The following is a 20,743-nucleotide window of genomic DNA, read 5'->3' on the forward strand; positions in this document are numbered from 1 at the left end:
AACTTTTTTTTTTTTTTAAAGATTTTATTTATTTGACAGAGAGAGACACAGCGAGAGAGGGAACACAAGCAGGGGGAGTGGGAGAGGGAGAAGCAGGCTTCCCGTGGAGCAGGGAGCCCGATGCGGGGCTCGATCCCAGGACCCTGGGATCATGACCTGAGCTGAAGGCAGACGCTTAACGACTGAGCCACCCAGGCGCCCCTAACAATTTGAACTTTTGATCAAAGTAGGACACACATGAGGAAAAGTGCACCGATCATAAGGGGACACCTGGAAGAATTTTCACAAACCAAACATACTTTGTGACCACGACTCGGGTCCAGAAAACATTTCCAGCCTCCCCCCAAGACAGAAGAATTAGTCTCTATCTTTTGGGGAGGGAGAATTTGGAAGAATTTGTGGACATGTGTTAAAAGTATAGTAATTGAGGGCGCCTGGGTGGCTCAGTTGGTTAAGCGACTGCCTTCGGCTCAGGTCATGATCCTGGAGTCCCGGGATCGAGTCCCGCATCGGGCTCCCTGCTCGGTAGGGAGTCTGCTTCTCCCTCTGACCCTCCTCCCTCTCATGCTCTCTGTCTCTCATTCTCTCTCTCTCAAATAAATAAATAAAATCTTTAAAAAAAAAAAAAAGTATAGTAATTGAGAAATGCTTTGGATGAAATATTTTAAGGTTATGAGAGGATCCTGTTTCCCTTTATTTTTTTTTTAAGAGTTACTTATTTTTTTAGAGAGAGAGAGAGAGTGCACGCACAGGGTGGGGGGGGGGCACAGAGGCAGAGGGAAGGAGAGAGACTCTCAAGCAGGTTTCCCGCAGGGAGCCCGACACAGCTGGATCTCACAACCCTAGACCCTAAGATCATGACCTTAGCCAAAATCAAGAGGCAGACCCATAACGTACTGCGCCACCCAGGCACCCGGATCCTGTTTCCATTTAAAGTCTACCCACTGATTTTAGCATTCTGGGTGGATCGTGTGTATAGAAATTATTCCCGTGGTGTTTGTTTATTAGTAATTTTCCATTACCCCATTCCTTCTACATTTACCATTATTTATGATTTGGAATTCTGGAAGGAAGAGCTGTTTCTGTCTCCAGTTATTTGTTTATTCAATCATTTATTTATACCAATATGGACTCGTAAACAGTTATTTTTATTCTTTGGGTTATAATCCAATACTATTGTTATTTATTTTGTTGCCCGAATTGTTCCAGCTGTGGCCATTGGGAACTCTTTCAATTGGCTCCCACTCTAAGCATTTCATTTCACGCACTGTCCTTTTGACATGACTCCGTATTTTTTGTTTGTTTTGGTTTTTTAGTACGTCTTATTGTCTAGCACAACGAGAAATTTGGGGCTTGTCTTGTGTTTTCCCTGTCCCAGTCCTAGAATCAGCCACTTTCCAAAGAGAATATGAGATTCCCTTTAATGGAGAATGGCGCTGAGAAGTCAAGATTGGGGTGCTGTGCTCATCACTACTGGGGATGGGGGATGGGCAGGTATGTCATTACTTCTAGGTCCTCTCAGCTGATAGCATTTTTTTTTTAAATATTGGGGGTAGGGGCGCCTGGGTGGCTCAGTTGGTTGAGCATCTGCCTTCAGCTCAGATTGTGATCTCGGGGTCCTGAGATCAAGCCCTGCATCAGGCTTCCTGCTCAGCAGGGAGGCTGCTCCTCCTTCTCTCCCTGCTCCTCCCTCCTCCGGCTTGTGCTCTCTCCTCTCTTGATCACTCTCTCTCTCAAATAAATAAATAAAATCTTTACAAAAATAAAAATATTGGGGTAAGGGCGCCTGGGTGGCTCAATCGGTTAAGTGTCTGACTCTTGGTTTAGGCTCAGGTCATGATCTCAGGGTTGTGAGATAGAGCCCCACTTTGGGCTCCGTGCTCAGCAAGGAGTCTGCTTGTCCCTCTGCCTCTGCTTCTCCCCCTGCTTGCATGCTATCTCTCTCTCAAATACATAAAATCTAAATAAAATAAAATATTGGGGTAAAATTCCTATACATAGAATTAACCATTTCAATGTTACATACACACATGTGTTCATAGCAATACTATTCACAACAGCCAAAAAGCAGAAACGACCCAAATTCCCATTAACAGATGAGTGGATAAACAAAATGAGCTAGACCCATACAACGGAAAACAAGTCAGTCATGAAAAGGAATGAAGTTCTGATACATGTTACAATGTGGATGAACCTTGAAAACATTACACTGAGTGAAAGAAGCCAGAGCCAGAAGGTCACATATTACATGATTCTGTTGATCTAAAATATCCAAAAGAGGCACATCCATAGAGACAGAAAGCCGACTGCTGGTTGCCTGGGGCTGGGAGGAGGAGAGAATGGGGAGTAATCACCACTGGGTATCCCTTTGCGGGGTGAAAATGTTTTGGACAGAGGTGGTGGTTGTACAACATTGTGAATATACTGTATGCAACTGAATTGTTGGCTTTTTTTTTTTTTTAAGATTTTATTTATTTATTTGACAGAGAGAGAGAGAGCACAAGTAGGCAGAGCGGCAGGCAGAGGGAGAGGGAGAAGCAGGCTCCCTGCTGAGCAGAGAGCCTGATGTGGGGCTCGATCCCAGGACTCCGGCATTATGACCCGAGCTGAAGGCAACCGTTTAACTGACCGAGCCACCCAGGCGTCCCTGAATTGTTCGCTTTAACACAGTTAATTTTATGTTATCAATTTCACCCCAATTTAAATAAACAACAATAGGGGCTCTGGTGATGGGCTGAGCTGGGTTGGAATCCCTTCTCTGCCTCTTTCCTACTGTGTGACCATAGGCAAGTCACTTAACCTCTCTGTACCTTGGTTTTCTCACCTGTAAAATAGGGAAGAGTCAATGAGTGCATCTTAAAACATTCTGTGGCAGGCAGTAAGCGCTGTTTAAATGTTATTTCTACCTGACACATTCCCTTTGGATTCAAACTTCATTCCTTTGTCCTTTTGTTCGTGACAAACTCCTGGCCTCGGTTGCCCCCTGTGGTGTCTGGGGCCAAGGCAATGCTCCCGAAGGTGGGAGTCATATCTGATTGTACTGCTTTGAAAGGGCTGATGAATAATATGCTCCCCTCCACCTCCTCTCCTCCCGGCGACTCTCCAGGGACGCATCCTCCTGCCCTTTTCTCCATATCCCCAATGCCTGGCTCACAGGCTGGAAAAGATCACGCCAGGAGGTAATTGCTGCCTGTCTGATTTTGACTGACTGGCCCAGAACCAGAAGGCTCTTTTGTGCCTCACACAGAATCAGAGTTTTGAGCCCAATACAGCTGCATTCAAATTCTAGTTCCCGCGTGACCTTGAGCAAGGCGGGGCATCTCTCTGAGTTCATTGGGAAGATGGAGTTAATAAGTATATTTCCTTCACGGGGCTGTTTGGGGACTTTGGTGAAATTATGCAAAGCGCTCAGCACCACACGTAGCATAGGGTAAGTGCAGTGGGTTGCATGGGACCTGCACAAAGATACCTCCACGTCCTAACCCTCGGGAACTTTGAACATGATATTATTTGGGAAAAGGGTCTTTGCATATGTAATTAAGGACTTAGAGATGAAATCATCCTGGATTATCTGGTTGGACCCTAAATCCAAGGACAGGTGCTGAAAACACAGACAGAAGAGATAAGGTCATGGGAAGACAGAGGCAGAGATTGGAGTGATGTACACAAAGCAGCCAAATCATGTCTGGAGCTACCAGAGGCTGGAAGAGACGTGGAAGGATCTTCCCCTAGAGCTGAAGGGAGCATGGCTTTGCTGACACATTGATTTCGGACTTCTGGGCTCTAGAACTGGTTTTTTGTTTGTTTGTTTGTTTTTTTAAAGACTTTGTTCATTTGAGAGAGAGAGAAAGACAGTGAGAGCACAAGCAAGGGGAGAGGCAGAGGGAGAGGGAGAAGAAGACTCCCTGCTGAGCTGGGAACCTGATGTGGGGCTCGAGCCCAGGACCTGGAGATCATGACCTGAGCTAAAGGCAGATGCTTAACCATCGGAGCCACCCAGGGGCCCCTGGGCTCTAGAACTGTAAGAGAATAAATTTCCGTTTTTGTAAGCCACACAATTTGTGGCAAACTGTAAGAACAGCCATAGGAAACTAATACATAAGAATCAGGGGGCGCCTGGGTGGCTCAATCGGTTGAGCATCTGCCTTCTGCTCAGGTCATGATCCCGTGGTCCTGGGATTGAGTCCCTCCTTGAGGTCCCTGCTCCCCGGGGAGCCTGCTTCTCTCTCTCCCTCTGTCCCCCCTCTTGTGCTCTCTCTCTCTCTCTCAAATAAATGGATAAAATCTTTTTTTAAAAAAAATAAGAATTGGGAAATGTTATGTGCTCCCAATATCATTATTATTTTCATCATCATCATTATTTCTGGTCAGCATAAAAACGCACCCAACTTTTACTAATCCCAAACAAAGCCACTCTCTCCAAACTTCTTAACTAATCCTATTTCTGGATGGTCAATACATTCTGGTGGGTCAAGAAACAAAAAGTATGAGAATGTCTATGTTGCAGTGTCTCCCTCCCAATCTCAGACCCCTCCTTTCCCCTACAGGTAACCCACTGCTCTTGATTTCCTGAATATCTTTCTTTTCTTCTTCTTCTTCTTCTTTTTTTAATAAAGGTTTATTTATTTAGTATTTTAAGATTTTTATTTATTTATCTGACAGAGAGAGAGAGAGAAAGAGAGCACAAGCAGGGGGAGAAGCAGAGGGAGAAGCAGACTCCCCACTGAGCAGGGAGCCCCATGCAGGGCTTGATCCTGGGACCCTGAGATCATGGCCTGAGCCAAAGGCATATGCTTAACCGACTGAGCCACACAGGCGCCCCTATTTATTATTATTTTTTTAATGTTTTATTTATTTGAGACAGAGACAGAGAGAGTATGAGTGTGGGAAGGGGTAGAGGGGGAGGGACAAGCAGACTCTTCACTGAGCAGGGAGCCCAACTCAGGGCTCGATCCCAGGACCCTGAGATCATGACCTGAGCCGAGGTCAGATGCTTAACCAACTGAGCCACCCAGGTGCCCCGGATTTATTTATTTTAGAGAGAGACAGAGACAGAGTGCTTGAGCAGAGGGAGAGGCAGAGGGTGAGGGAGCTGAGCTTGAAGCTGGATGTGGGGCTCAATTCCAGGACCCTGAGATCATTACCTGACACGAATTCAAGAGTCAGCTGCTTAACCAACTGAGCTACCCAGGCGCCCCCTGAGTATCTTTCCAGAATTTCTGTGCACCCGTATAAACAAATATGAATATAGGTTCTATTACCCCCCCACACACATCTGCTTTTACATAAAAGGGAGCATTTAAAATTGTTTATTGTGGTAAAATACACATAATATAAAATATGTCATTTTAACCAGTTTTAAGTGTCTCGTTCAGTAGCATTAAGTACATCACATCGTGTGCAGCTGTCACCACCATCCATCTCCAGAGCTCTTCATCTTCCCAAACTGAAACTCTGTCCCCACTAAATACTAACTCCCCATTTCCCCCCCTTTCCTCTCAGCCCCTGACGCCTACCATCCTCCCTTTTTGTCTCTATGGATTTGCCTATTCTATGTACCTTGTGTAAGTAGACTCATATGGTATTTGTCCTTTTGTGTCTGGCTTCTTGCACTTAGCACAATGTTTTCAAGTTCATCCACGCGGTAGCCTGCATCACAATTTCAATTCAAGTTCTCATGCTTTACACATTCTGCTACACCTTGCTTTTCCCCCACCACTTAACAACAAATGCTAGAGATCTCCCCTTATTAAAATTCTCTTCAGGGGCGCCTGGGTGGCTCAGTCGGTTAAGCATCTGACTCGTGATTTTGGCTCAGGTCATGATCTTAGGGTCGTGAGCTTGAGCCCCGCATCAGGGTCTGCGTTGGGCGTGGAGCTTGCTTTAGATTCTCTCTCTTCCTCTCCCTCTGCTCCTCCCCCACTTCTAAAAAAATAAATAAAACTCTCTTCATACACTCTGTTATTTTTCTACACCTACATAGTATTCTGCTGTGTGGATGCCCCATAGTTAGTTTCACTCGCAGAGACAGACATTTTTTCATCCATTTGTTTTTAAACTAACACTGCAGTGAAAAACCTTGTAGAAACATTAGTTCACACACACGCAAGTGTTATCTGTAGAAAAATTCCCCAAAGTGAGATATCTGGCTTGAAGAATATGTGCACTTGTGCCTTTTAAAATTTTTATTTATTTATTATTATTATTTTTTAAAGATTTTATCTATTTGAGAGAAAGAGAGAGAGAATGAGAGGGGGGAGGGAGGGCAGAGGGAGAAGCAGACTCCCGCTGAGCCAGGAGCCAAATGAGGGACTCGATCCCAGGATCCCAGGACCACAACCTGAGCTGAAGGCAGATGCTTAACCGACTGAGCCACCCAGGTACCCCATGCTTTTTTTTTTTAAGATTTATTTATTTATTTGAGAGAGAGAGAGCAAGGGGAGGGGTAGAGGGAGAGGGAGAGAGAGAATCTCAAGCCGACTCCCTGCTGAGCTTGGAACCCAAGGTCACGACCCTGAGATCATGACCTGAGCCGAAATCAAGTGTCCAACACTTAACCGACTGAGCCACCCGGGCGCCTCTGCGCATTTGTGCTTTTATTTTTATTTTATTTTTATTTTTTAAAGATTTTATTTATTTATTTGAGAGAGAGAGAATGAGAGAGAGTGAGCACATGAGAGGGGGGAGGGTCAGAGGGAGAAGCAGACTCCCTGCCGAGCAGGGAGCCCGATGCGGGACTCGATCCAGGGACTCCAGGATCATGACCTGAGCCGAAGGCAGTCGCTTAACCAACTGAGCCACCCAGGCGCCCCTGCGCATTTGTGCTTTTAATAGATATTTCCAAATTTTCCTTTTGGGGGACAGATTAATTCACACTCCCTCCAGCAACTAATGAGGGTTCTGTTTATATCCTCACCAACAGAGTGTATCAACCTTTGGATTTTTGCCAATATAACAGGTGAAAAATGGTATGTCAGAGAAAATTTGCATTTCCCTTCCACAAGTGCGGTAGAACATATTCCGTGTGTTCCAGAGCTATTATAGTTTACTCTTTCCTCTCTGGCCACCTTCTTTGCCCATTATTTTTTGGGTTGTTGATCTTTTTCTTCTTGATTTCTAGGAATTCTTTAAATATGAAGGAGATTTACCATCTGGTTGTAAAATGAGTTGTAAATATTTTTTCCCAATTTGCCATTTCTCCAAACTTTTAAATTAATTAACACTAACATTTATTAAGGATTTGATGAGTGCCTGGTTTTGTGCTAGGTGCTTTAAACACACTGTCTCATTTCAACCTTACTGACATCATTTTTCATCTCCAAATACTATAGCATGCCTTTCTGAAAAATAAGGACATTTACACAAAGACAAATATACAATCATTCTCCAGTATCATCTTATACCACACACGTATTCAAATTTTCCTGAGTCTCTGAAATGTTTTCTCAGAGTCGATTTAGAGCAGCCCAGGCCAATAGAACTTTCTACAATGGTGGGAGTCTTCTATATCTGTGCTTTCCAACATAGTAGCCACCGGCTACATGTGGCTATTGAGTGCTTGAAGTGTGTTCAGGAGGAATGAGGAACTAAGTTGTTCATTGTATTTTATTTTAGTTACTTTTAGTTTTAATAGCTACATGGAGAATTACAGGTCAATATCCCTGATGAATGTAGGTGCAAAAATCCTCAGCAAAATATTAGTGAACTGAATTCAACAATACACTTAAAGGATCACACACCATGATTAAGTGGGATTTATTCCAGGGATGCAAGGATGGCTCAATGTCTGCAAATCAGTGTGATACACCATATTAACAAAATGAAGGATAAAAGTCATATGATCATCTCAATAGATGCAGAAACGCATTTGACAAAATTCAATATACTTTCATGATGAAAACTCTCAACAAACTGGGCATAGAGGGAACTTAGCTCAACATGATAAAGGCCATCTATGACAAGCCCACAGCAGACATCTTACTCACTGGTGGAACACTGAAAGCTTTTCCTCTAACATGGGAACGAGACAAGGGTACATGTTGTCACTACTTTTATTCAACACAGTACTGGAAATCTTAGCCAGAGCAATTTGGCAAGAAAAAGAAATAAATGGTATCCCTTCCCCATAAAAGTAGCTACACTAGACTAGTGGCTACCATATTAGACAGTACAGGTTTAGAATCTGTTTTCCTGACCCAAATACATCTAACCCATATTCATCGTCTCCATCCCTCACCTCCCAGTTGGCCCTCAGCCTTTTGCAATCGGTTATATGCTCCCCAAATGCCAGTGAGCCTACGTCTCACCCAGCCAAGTCTCTCCCCAAACACGATCCCACCTTCACTGATCCATGCAACGCTCTCACTGGTCTAATTTCATCCCAGATCCCCAGTTCCTTGCTCTTCCCAAACCATTGCCAGAATCTCTAAGGCATTTGTCATGTGTTCCTGAAAAGGTATATATTCTTGAACAACAGGAGGTAGCAATTTTGTATGTTTAATGTTTATCTTGTATGCTTTTTTTTTTTTTTAAGATTTTATTCAGGGCGCCTGGGTAGCTCAGTTGGTTAAGCGTCTGCCTTTGGCTCAGGTCATGATCCCAGAGTCTTGGGTTCAAGCCCCATGTCGGATTCCCTGCTCAGAGGAGAGTTTGCTTCTCCCTCTCCCTCTACCCCTCCCCCCTGCTCGTGCTCCCTCTCCCTCTCGCTCTTGCTCTCTCTCAAATAAATAAAAAGCAGGGAGTCCTGCTTAGGTGGACATAAGTTCATGTAAATATGCATGTGCCCCAAGCATTTTCTCTCAAATTCCAAGTATTTAGGGGATCACCTCTCAGACTTTTGTTGTTTTTATTTTTAAATCTCAGTTCATTCCTTTTTTTCCAACCTTTCTTTTGGCTCTGATGATGCAATACTTCCAGCAGTGTTTTACCAAGATCATCTTTTTTTTTTTTTTCCTTAAAGATTTTATTTGTCAAAGAAAGAGAGCACAAGCAGGGGGAGTGGCAGGCAGAGGGAGAAGCAGGCTCCCTGCTGAGCAGGAAGCCCAAGGCAGGACTCGATCCCAGGACCCCGGGATCATGACCTGAACTGAAGGCAGACACCCAACCGACTGAGCCACCCAGGCGCCCCTTCCCAAGATCATCTTAACTCATCAAAACCTTGCTTGCAACGTATTTCCCAAACTGAATGGGTGTCCCATGACACCAATCCCATTTTATCCACAGATGTATCTGCACAGTATTCATATATAAAAATTTATTTTTTCTTTTACCTATTCGTGTAGTTGGAAAAGTTTGTTAGAACTAGCCTGCTAATCATTCCTAACACTTCATGCATAATAAACAGAAATGCACCAGCTTTTATGATGATTTGCCAGTATAACAGGAGGATATCTTGTTTGCATTTCAATGCACCCAGTGTCAGACTCTCCTTACTAGCTGGCACATTAGTAGATAGTTTGTCTTTTTTTTAAGATTTTATTTATTCATTTGACAGAGAGAGAGAGATAGCGAGAGCAGGAAGACAAGCAGGGGGAGTGGGAGAGGGAGAAGCAGGCTTCCTGCCGAGCAGGGAGCCCGATGTGGGGCTCGATCCCAGGACCCTGGGATCATGACCTGAGCCAAAGGCAGATGCCCAACTGACTGAGCCACCCAAGCACCCCAGTAGATAGTTTTAAACTTCTTTTTTTCTCCCTTTTAGCAAAAGTCCGTGGAGATCTCTTCCTCTTGCCACTTAGGCCGGGAGCAAGGTTGCTGTATTTTAAAATGCTATGGTGTGCAGATTTCACCCCATTAGCACTACATTTCTTAAGAGCTACTTGGCTTTCACCATTGGCTTAGTATTCTATATCATGCAGCCTTCTAATTTCATCTTTCTAGAAAGATGGACACCTACATGGCCTCCAGCTTCCCACTTAATGAGTATCCTTACCTCGTGCAAAACCTTCAACGAATATAAAAATGCGGAACAGAATTACCAAGTCACAGCTCTCTCAGTTTAACAGAGACCCCATAACTGGCTTAAATAAGGAGAATGTCTGTCTCTGCGGGCCGACAGCTGGGAGCCCCAAGTCCTTCTGTCAGTTGCTGCGCGATCTTCTAGGGTAGTATCTCCGAGGACATTTGGCTCAGTCTAGAGACCTCTTTGGCTGTCATACTTGGGGAGGGAGGGAGCTACTGGCGTCTAGTGGTGGCCAGGACGCTGCTCAATACCCTACCATGCACAATATCCTATGATGCAAGGACAGTCCCCCACCACAAAGAACAATTTGGCCCTAGAAAAGTCCCCACTCCTTTTTTCCAGGACTGACTTGTTGAAGAGACACCCCAGCCTCTGGATTTGTCTGTTGCTTCCAAACGTTGTCTTTTTTTTTTTTTTAGATTTTATTTATTTTAGGGGGCAGGGAGGGGCAGAGGGAGGGGGAGGAAGAATCTCAAGCAGACTCCCTGCTGAGCTCAGAGTCAGACATGGGGCTCGATCCCATGACCCTGAGATCACGACCTGAGCTGAAACCAAGAGTCAGACGCCCAACAGACTGCGCCACCCAGGCTCCCCCGATATTGTCATTTAACTTGTCTCTCAACCCTTTCCATTTTCTGCAAACTGGATGTTAAGCTGAGAGATTTAATCAGAGTCAGGTTTAACATTTTGGCAAGATGTGTCGTAGGAGAAGCTGTGAACTTACTTTTGAGGACACAGGTCCCTCTACTGTGATGTGGAGCTTCATTGTAGCTAACACTGGTGACAATCTGGCCTCCGTGATGAAGTCCCCTACAGCCAGCGAGCCATCCAGCACCCTGTGCGTATATTGTTCCCCATCATCCTTTCACCTGTAACACCCAATAGGCTTTATAATGCCTATTGATGATCACTGCCCAAATCAGTTGTTTCCTTGGCTTTTGCAAAATGGTGATTTTTTTAATTCTCCCTTTCCTTCTAGGTTTTTAAAAATATTTTATTTATTTGAGAGAGAGAGAGTGAGAGAGAGCATGAGAGAGGAGAGGGTCAGAGGGAGAAGCAGACTCCCTGCTGAGCTGGGAGCCTGATGTGGGCTCCTCATCCTGGGACTCCGGAATCATGACCGAACCAAAGGCAGTTGCTCAGCCAACTGAGCCACCCAGGCGCCCCCCTTTCCTTCTAAATTTTTAAGCTAATACTAGGGAGGCAAGACCATCCTTAATTCCTTACTTTTAATTACCAATGTTTCAGAAAGGAGTTGGTCAAGAGCTGCTTCCAATGGTATAATGTGTGCATGTGTTTTAAACTTTCAAATTGGAGCATAATATACATAAAGTGCACAGATTTTTTTTTTAGATTTTCTTTTTATTTCTTTTTTTTAATTTTTATTTTTTTACAAACCCTTGTGTTGAGGGCTGACTTTCAATAGATCGCAGCAAGGGAGCTGCTCTGCTACGTACGAAACCCCGTAGATTTTATTTTTATTTATTTACTTGAGAGAGAGAGAGTGCGAGCAGAAGGAGAGGGACAGGCAGACTCCACACTGAGTGCAGAGTCCTACGAAGAGCCTGATCTCATGACCTGAGCTGAAATCAAGAGTCAGAGGCTTAACCCACTGAGCCACCCAGGCGCCCCAAGTGCACAGATTTTGAATGGAGAGCTCAGGGAATCTTTATATCTATATACCCATGCAATGGGGCGCTTGGGTGGCTCAGTTGTTAAGCGGCTGCCTTAGGCTCAGGTCATGATTCCAGGGTCCTGGGATTGAGCCCCGCATTAAGCTCTCTGCTGGGCAGGAAGCCTGCTTCTCCCTCTCCCACTCCCCCCGCTTGTGTTCCCTCTCTCGCTCTCTCTCTCTGTCAAATAAATAAAAATCTTTATATACCCATGCAAGCACTATCAGATAAAAAATTTAGAACATTTCTAGCCCACACTGCCTTCCCTGCCACAAAGGCTTATAATGAATATTTGTGATTGAAGAAATGATTTCAGGCTTGGCTGTGCCCATCTTGAGGCTTAGGGATGTCAGGAAGGTGGGGAAACGGGTTGGAGGTGGAAATAGGGCTTCTAGTCCCAACTCCCCACAGGGCTGGCCCTGGGACCTCCACCTGTCTCACAGCAGCTGCAGGGCTGAGTGACTTTGCTCTGCCAGCTGCGATTTATTCTGGACACCTTATGCCTGGAAGTCTCATGAATTCTTGGGGGGACTTGTCAGGGCTGAGGCGGAGCTGGCAGTTCCAGGCAGATTGGGACTGCTACTGCTTCTCCTCTTCCATCGAGGGTCCCATCCAGGGGCATGAAAGCACACTGGAAAGTCCCAGAAAAGGAGACAGGCTGTCTGGGCTCTGCTGCCTCCAGTTGTGTGGTCCCGAGGTAGCACCTTCCACCTCTAAGAGTCCGTTTGCTTACCTGGCTAGTGGGGGGGAATATATTCTACTTTGCTGAGTTGTTGGGAGGATTTCTTTTCTTTTTTTTTTTTTAAAGATTTTATTTATTTATTTGACAGAGAGAGACAGCGAGAGAGGGAACACAAGCAGGGGGAGTGGGAGAGGGAGAAGCAGGCTTCCCGCTGAGCGGTGAGCCTGATGCGGGGCTCGAGGCAGGGCTCGATCTCAGGACCCTGGGATCATGACCTGAGCCAAAGGCAGACGCTTACCGACTGAGCCACCCAGGCACCCCTGTTGGGAGGATTTCTGAGGAGTCATTTGGCTACCTGTACTTCTCTGACCTCACCTCCTGACACTTTCCTCTTTGCTCATTCTGCCCCAGCCAGATGTTTGTTCCTTCCCCGCCTGGCCTTTGCCTCTGCAATTCCCACCACCTGGGTTTTATGGGGCTTGCTTCCTCCTCACCCACCACTCAGGCTCAGTTTGCATGATCAGGAGACACAGGAGACAGCAGCCTCTTATGTTGCTCTTACAGCCCTCATAAACCTGTCTCATGTATTAATTTCACTAATAATTGTCTCCCCTAGTAGAATGCAAGGTCTAAGGATTTGTCTGCTTCTTTACTTTTACAACCTGGGCCTTGCACACAAGAAGTGTGAAACTGGTTGAACCAGGAAACAGAAGCTCAGAGATAGAGACACTTTGTCTCACTGTCACACAGCAGACGTGGAAATTAGAACCATGGGCTCTGATCTGGTGGAGCCTAGGGCGCAAAATTTGAAGAACGGGGTGCCAAAAAACTCACTGATCAAGATAATATTTTGAAAAATCAAAATTAAAGCAAAAAAATTCAATGATTAAAATATGTTTTTAAACAAGTAAAAGACGAGATCCGATCCTGCACTTGCATGGCTCACCTCACCTTAATCCCAGTCCTGGCGGATCTTATCTTTACTTAAAATTTCGGTATTTTGCTCTTCATGGACTTTTTTCCCATTAATTTTGATACTTAAAAAATATCGAAAAAAAATATTGGATTAGAATGTCATTTATCTTGATGATTGAGTTTTTGCGCCCGAGGCGCGCTCACCCTAATCTTAACCCGCTTCTGTCTCTTCTCCCCTGCGGAAACTGAAGCGAGGAGGACGGTGTTGGGGAGCGGAATGGCGGGGAGGGCGGTGCAGGGCAGCCCGGGCTCCCCTGGGAGGGGCTGGGTGCCGACCTTTGCTTATCGCCCGCGATAGAAGCCTCTAATTAAATCCTCCGCCTGCGGGAGACCTTTCCCAGAGCCCTCCGCACCGCCTGCGGGGCCGAGATAGCCGCGGCTGTCCCGGCAGCAGTGACCTTTCCCGGCTCGAGAGGGCGGGGAGGCGGGAGCAGGCGCGGAGGCCCGGTCTAGGCAGAGGTGGCCGCGCGCTCGGGGGATGGGACCTGGGATCGAACCCCACCTTGGCTCCCCACGACCATCCCACCACCAGGGGGCAACGAGGGTAGGCGAAGAGCGCCCAGTGACGTCATCGAACCCCTAACCCGGCCCCGCCGCTGACGTCACAGAAGAGCAGGGCACGTCACCGCATTCCTCCCGTGACGTAAGCGCGCGAAGCTAGGAACTGACCCACCGGAGAAGGGAGAAGTCTGAAAGAAGAGAGCTTCCCTTTCTCGCCTTTTATAGTTGGTAAGGCGTTTAAGGTACGCAGAGCGGACTACCATTCCCAGTTGGCCTTGCGTGTCGCGCATGCGCACGGCTCCCAGCTAGAGAGCGCGGCAAACCTTTGGAATAGATTGACGTCCCTTTAGCTGAACCGTAAGGCAGGTTTTACAGCAGCAAACCCAATCCCAACCTCACAGACCCCACCCCTTTATTCTTAGGCCGCTGCTTCCTTGCGGGAGTGACGGGTTCTCCGGCCTTTGAGGGTTGTTTCCTTTGATGGACATGCACACCGATGAATCAGAGCGCCGAGAAGTCGAGAGGGTGTTGAAAAGCGTGACTTGGGACCAATAGCTTAGGAGCAGGACCTAGCGCCGTCCAATCACTTCTCTTGGCGCCGCCAATCACCCAGGACTCCGCCCCCGCTCGTGACGTATGTAGGGTGGGTAGCAACAGTTGCCCCGGTGAGGGAAACGGAGGCGCCATAGCCACGGTAGTCGTGGCGACCAAGCAACCCGGCAACGCGAGTCAACAACAACAACCGCCCGGCCGACCCCCACCCCCACCCCCCCCCTGCCCGGCCCGGGGACCCCGGCACGTTCCGTCCCCCTCCCAACATCGCCTCCGAGACCTCTGGAAAGCCCTTCTGCGGACAGAAGTAGGAAGAAGCCGAGGTAACCGGGGCGGCCCCGGGGTGGCGGGCCGGGCCAGGGAGGGCGGCAGGGCCGGGGCTGCGGGTGTCGCTGTAATCATAGTCCGGGGGGGAAGGGGCGGGCGGTCAAAATGGCGGCGGCGGCTGTCGGGGCCGTGGGGGAGGGGGCCGGGGCCCGGCTGGGGCGACACCACCCGCCCCTGGGGTCCGGGGCCCAGCCCCCGCGAGGGGCGGGCGCTAGCAGGCGGGCGGCGAGTGGAGGTCGGCCGGACGGGGCGGGGGGCTTTTATATGTTGGGAGGTACGGAGAGGCGGGCCTGGGGAGGCTGGGCCAATGGGAGCGAGGGAGGGGCGAGGCGGGGCCGAGGTGAGTGGGCGGGGCCAGGTCGTAAGGTGTGGGCGGGGCCGGCGGGCGGCGGGGGGTGCCGGGGAGGAACCGGGTGGGGCAGCTGCCTCCTGGGCCTTGCTGCATCCCAAAGGGATGGGAGGCCACCTGTGCCGCGTCGCTTTCGAAGCCCCCGCTCCCAGTCATTCCCAGTACACACTGTCTGCCACATCTCAGGCCTCAGTTTTCCATCCTGTAAAGTGGGGGAGAATCACTGCTGTCGTCCCTTTTCTGCATTTCAGGGACTCCTAACTCCTTTCAGGAATTTCTCTAGGGCTCATCTTCGAACTTTCTCTAGGGCTCATCTTTGAACTACCCCATGTGCTGTTTTTGAATGCGGTTTGATAAAACAGTTAACTAATCTTGATTTCAGCACTGCTGTGTGCTCCTAAATCTGCCTTCTTCTCTCTGAGAGAAGGCAAAGGGAGACAAAGTTTCATGGAGAAGCTGTGGGCTAGGAGTATGGCTTTAGCCGGGAGGATTTGGTGTGCAGAAATCAGAGCCCATGGCAGGGAGGGGTGATCTCGGGTGACTGAGACAGAACAGAAACTTGATTGCTTTTCTGTGGGCTGCTCTCTTAGATCTGGTGTTGTCCCTGGGCAGAGGACTTCTTTCTGGAGCTGGGATGATTTCTAACCATTCTACCCATCACAGTCTCCCTTTCTGGGAACAAGAAGCAAATGGCGCCCGAGGAAGTTTCTTAGATTTCTTAAGCTGCTTCTCTTGGCCAGACACATGTTTTTGTGTCAGTCAAGTTGGTGTCAACTGGGTCACATGTCACTGAGGAGGTACCAGCCTCCAGAGCCACGTGGGCAGGAGCGGGACATCAAGATCAGAGGGAAAGGGAAGTGTTCCATGTTTGTTACAGGAGAATCTGAGCGTCTGCTTTGCGGGGCAACAAGATCTGCCAGCTTGGGAAAGAATTTATTTTTTTCAAACAGCCAGCTGGGCCAAGTCCACTTTGTTTATTCTCTGTCTTGCTTTGGAGCTTGGCATCAGCAGAGCAGAGTGGTGGTGTGCAAATTGCAGCCGTTTTCTTTTAAAATCAATAAACTTCAAGGAGAAGGATTGTTTCAGGCTCTCCTAAAGCTTTCAAGAATTTGAGATAAGGTTGGGGGGGTGGGTCTCACTTCTCCAGGGACTTTTTCTAGACCTGGTCCTCTTTGAGAGGTGGCAGGACCCCTTTGAAAGTTAGGGAGGACAGAGATTAGTTTTCAGTACAAATCTGGAAATACCAAGTCTGCCTGAAAGATCATTACCACCTGTTGGAAAGGCAAACTTTGAGCGGAAGGTGATGTTACTAATCATCTAGTCTTGTTAACTGTCTCTCCCCCGCCATAACTTTTATATTTGAAGGGCCCAAGCCCAGAGGGCTCTTTTGACGAGGGTAGAGAGCGCTGGTTTGGTTTGCTTTTGGAAACAATCACCTGTTTTCTAGCTGTGCCTGTGGATGTGTTAGTTTACTACTCTGGACCTCAGTTTCCCCTAAGCTAGGGGCAGTGATCATTGGTAATAATTTTAAGCTCATATTGCTGTGTTATGGATCCTGTAAAAGAATACATGTTGGAAGCATCAGATAACCTAGTAATTGCTCAAACTCTGTTAGCTGCCACTGTTATTCTCATGATTGGCCCTTCCTGCTCAGCCCTCTGAATTACACCGCTTGCATTTATTTTTATCATTTTGAATTGGGCGAGAGCCTAGTGGCTTTAAAGGTTGACTCACTTGCTGGGCTGTGTGGGCTGATGACAGAGATGACAGAGATCCCAGGAAGCTGGATACCAGGACTCCAATTTCTAGTGAGAAAATGCCATTCCCCTTGCTCCTGAATAGCCTTTCTGCCGCTTTAGGAGAGTAGCCAAAAAGAAAAATTCTCCTGGGCCTGGGCCCAGACTCAGCTCCAAAGCTTCCAGGAGGCAGCTGGGTGAGCCAGGGGTGTGGGTGTCGTGGGAATGGTGTCTCTGGAGCTGAAGTCCTTGCCTTTCCCTCCCCATACACATCTCAATAGCTCGGGGATGGGCCAGGCGGACTCCCCCAGGGACGCAGCCTGCAGATAGCAACTGCACAGTGCCTAGTACTCTTCTTGGGCTGGGGAGCCCATTCTGGACCAGGGGGCATCGCCCACCCCTGCTGCCATAAGCCTGCTGCTGGCAGAGGCAGGAAGCAGGAACTTGTTCACAATTGGTAGACTCAAACTGGCCTTTGACGCTCACTAGTAGTGTGCTCCTGGTGTGTGGACACGTATTTGACAGTAAAAGTTGAGCCTGTACTATGTGCCTGTCTAGGGAGCTGGAGGTAAGGTGATGGGCAAGGCAGGCCGTACTGTGTGCCCATTCTCAGAGCTGGAGATGCAGAGATGGGCAAGGCAGGCTGGGTCTCTGCTCTTGGGGAGCTTGCATTTCTGGTCATGGAGGGAAAGGGAACTATGAATAAGAAAATAAACAGGGCCAGGAAGAAAACAAAACAGGAGTATGTGCTTCAGAGTGCTTGGGGTTGGGGGAGGAGAGCATACTTGAGACCCAAGAAGGTGACATATAAGCTGAGATCTGAATGATAAGAAGCAGCCAGCAGTGGAGAATGGGGGTAGAGGTGAGGAGAACATGTCAGTCAGGTGGAAGAGTCTGGTGCAAAGGTCCTGAGGCAGGAGGAGGTCTGGAGCATTCTAGGAGCAAGAGCCAGTTTGACTAGAACATTCAAAGTGAGATAGGAAGGACCTCAAGGCCCCATAACGCTTGGGAAGGACTCTGGATTTTATTTCATCTCTGTGATAAGAGCCATGGAGCCTTCTGAATAGAGGGGTGACAAGATAGAATTTGTGCTTTCAAAGGATCTTACTTTTTTTTTTTTTAAAGATTTTATTTATTTGAGAGAGAGAGAGAGAGAGAGAGCAGGAGCACAAGCGGCGCGGGGGGAGGGATAGAGGGAGAAGCAGACTCCCTGCTGAGCAGGGAGCCCAGCATGGGGCTCGATCCCAGGACCCTGGGTTCATGACCCAAACCAAAAGCAGATGCTCAACCGACTGAGCCACCTAGGCACCCTCAAAGGATCTTAAGGACTATCGAGGCAAGAGTGGAGCTAGGAGCCAGTAATGAGGGTGTTGCAGGGGTCCAGGCAAGAGATGAAGACATCTCAGAGTAGAAGGGTGTTGATAAATGTGGAGAGAAGTGTAATACCTCCTTAGGATCTATTTTGAAGGAATCATTGAGAAGTCTTAAAAACTAACTGTATATAGATGATGAAGGAAACCCACATCCTTATATTTATTTTCCCTATTCCCAGCAAGTTCCTCATCAAAGCCATTCTACAGATGAGGAAAGGGAGTTTTCTTTCCATTTTCTTAGGAGGGCCTTTCCAAGACGTAAACCATTTGGTTATAGAATCTGGGATCCAAACCAGAAGTCAGCAAACTATGGCTACCACCTGGTTTTGCATGGCCTGTGAATTTGCATGATTTTTTATGCTTTTAAATGATTGGGGAAGAAATTAGAAGAAGAAAATTTTGTGGCCCGAATAAAATGTCAGGACATGTGATACTATATGAAATTCAAATCTCGGTGTCTATAAATAAAGTTTTATTAGCACATAGCCACGCTCGTTTGTTTAAATATTATCTATGGCTGCTGTCACACTGCAGTGGCAGAGTTGAGTAGTTGCAACAGAGGCTGTCTGCTCTCAAAGCCGAAAATGTTGGCTGTGGCCCTTTACAGAAGTTTGCCGGCCCCTGACCTAAAGTAATTGATTCAAACATTCTCCAAAAACAGCTGTTGGCTTTGAAGTTAGGTGCAGCCATTGGTGCTTTTCTTGGCAGTTTCATTGCCAAGGAACAGATTTGCTGAGCGATTCCCTTGTTTCATGTGCCCTGCTCTGTAAAGGAAGGGATCTCATGCTGTTTATATTTGTGACTTATTTCTCTCTAGAGAGCACCCTGCAGAGCTCTGCTTGTCCTAGTCATCCACAAATGGAAAGAAAAGGGCTCCCTGGTCGACGAATAATTGTGGGACACTTGGTATCCTGTATTGCCCTTCCTAGAGATTGACAATGACGGTGCTGAGAAGGCCTCCAATAGAGAAGTGGGTTTAACTGTTTCATTAATCTTCCCGTCACCTTTTCAAGCTTGGCCTTTCAGCCTTCGCTGTCACCTCCTTCCCCTGCCCCTGAGTGGAAGGAATGGGGCCTGTGGGCTTTGCACCTCAAGGAGGAGAAAGCACCCTGCAAGTGTGGAGCTTTTAAAGCCCTTTCCTGGGGCACCTGCGTGGCTCAGTTGTTAAGTGCCTGCCTTTGGCTCGGGTCATGATCCCAGGGTCCTGGGATCGAGCCCCGCGTCGGGCTCTCTGCTCTATGGGAAGCCTGCTTCTCCCTCTCCCCCTGCCTGTGTTCACTCTCTCACTGTGTCTCTCTCTGTCAAATAAATAAATAAAATCTTAAAAAAAAAAAGCCCTTTCCTTGCGGGAGGTACCATAGGAGCAAGCTCTGCTAGGGCCCAGAAAGCCCAGGCCAGGGTTTCTCAGAGAGTTCTCCCAGGGCCAACGGGCTCAGAATCATCCCGAAGGAGAGTTAGCTCAAACAGCAGACTCTGGGGCCATCCCAGACTCCCTGGGCAGTGGTGCCCAGGAACCTGCATTTAACTAGCTCCCCAGATGATGCTGATGAACACCAGGGTTGGATTCCCCCTGGGCACCTCCTTCTAAGAGCCTGAGGAATGTGTGTGTCTCTCCTGCCCCCACCCTTCTCCATCTCCACCTGGCACCGGTATTTGTTCAGTGACAAGATAATAGAGGCTTCCACATCCCAGTGCTACTGGGTTCTGGGCTTGTCTTGTCAGATCCTTACGGCAGCCCTATGAATTGGTGTCCTCATCATCCCCAGTACAGGTGGGGAAACTGAGGCCCAGAGGAAGGTCAGTAATGTGTCTGCGAATGAAGAGACAGGTCAGGGTTTATGTTGAGGTGGGTCTGACACCAGGCAGATGGACAGTAGTCAGCTGCGGTGACCCCAGCCCCTACACTGGGCCAGAGTTTGGACCCAGTGGTGTGAGGAGCCCCCAGCAGGCAGCCCCTCTGATGCTGGCAGGAGGGAGTTTGGGAGGGCACGGGCTGGGGGAAAGCGACTTTTTCTTGTGTGTGGCAGGTGTTAATCTCTGTGGGTAGGGCTCAGGTCTCCTGGTCTGAAAAACAGGGAAGATGCTACCTACTGAGTATGAGAAATAAACAAGCCCCGTGCCTGGCTCCCTGAGTAGGGCTCGGGGCTAAGAGCATACATCTGGAGGTCAGAGAGACCTGGGTTCAAATCCTCTTCTTACCAGTTGCTGGGCACCCTTCACGTGGTTTTGCTCATCTGTAAGATGGCCGTGGTGGTTCCTCCCTCATGGGGCTGCTGTGCAGAGGTGAGCACAGCAGAGGCTCCTGGGGCTTCTGGTCAACCAGCAGCAGTTGCTTCTCCCACCCCCCTTCCCCTTGCAAATCCCACTCTCGGTCACCAGTGGCTGGAGGGCCGCCTGCTGGCGCGACGGCACACAGGTGCCCCAGGGTTAGTGCAGAAGAGCCTCTGGTTCAGTGGCCTGGAGTGCCCGCGAGTGTCCCAGGCGACCGACCGCAGGCAGGTCCAACTCAAATACTTCCCTGGGCCAGGCAGGGGCCATGGAGGTATGGGGGCTGGAGCTCCGCCTCTTCACCACTCTAGTGTTTCTTCCGTCGTCCTCAGACGCTCGGGAGTTGGGG

The 20,743-nt window shown here is 48.1% G+C and overlaps 1 protein-coding gene across 2 annotated transcripts in view; it reads left to right on the forward strand.

Moving 5' to 3' along the window:
* The first annotated feature begins 14,242 nt into the window (after nucleotides 1–14,242).
* RFX1 (regulatory factor X1) overlaps nucleotides 14,243–20,743 on the forward strand; it is a 31,223-nt gene continuing 24,722 nt past the window's right edge. For both annotated transcript variants that reach the window (XM_036066500.2, XM_078054598.1), the window contains exon 1: nucleotides 14,243–14,664. The gene's annotated coding sequence lies outside the window, so the exon portion shown is untranslated. The remainder of the gene's footprint in view (nucleotides 14,665–20,743) is intronic.

The sequence above is a fragment of the Halichoerus grypus genome, chromosome 1, assembly GCF_964656455.1.
Source record: "Halichoerus grypus chromosome 1, mHalGry1.hap1.1, whole genome shotgun sequence".
In the NCBI taxonomy this organism is placed as follows: domain Eukaryota; kingdom Metazoa; phylum Chordata; class Mammalia; order Carnivora; family Phocidae; genus Halichoerus; species Halichoerus grypus.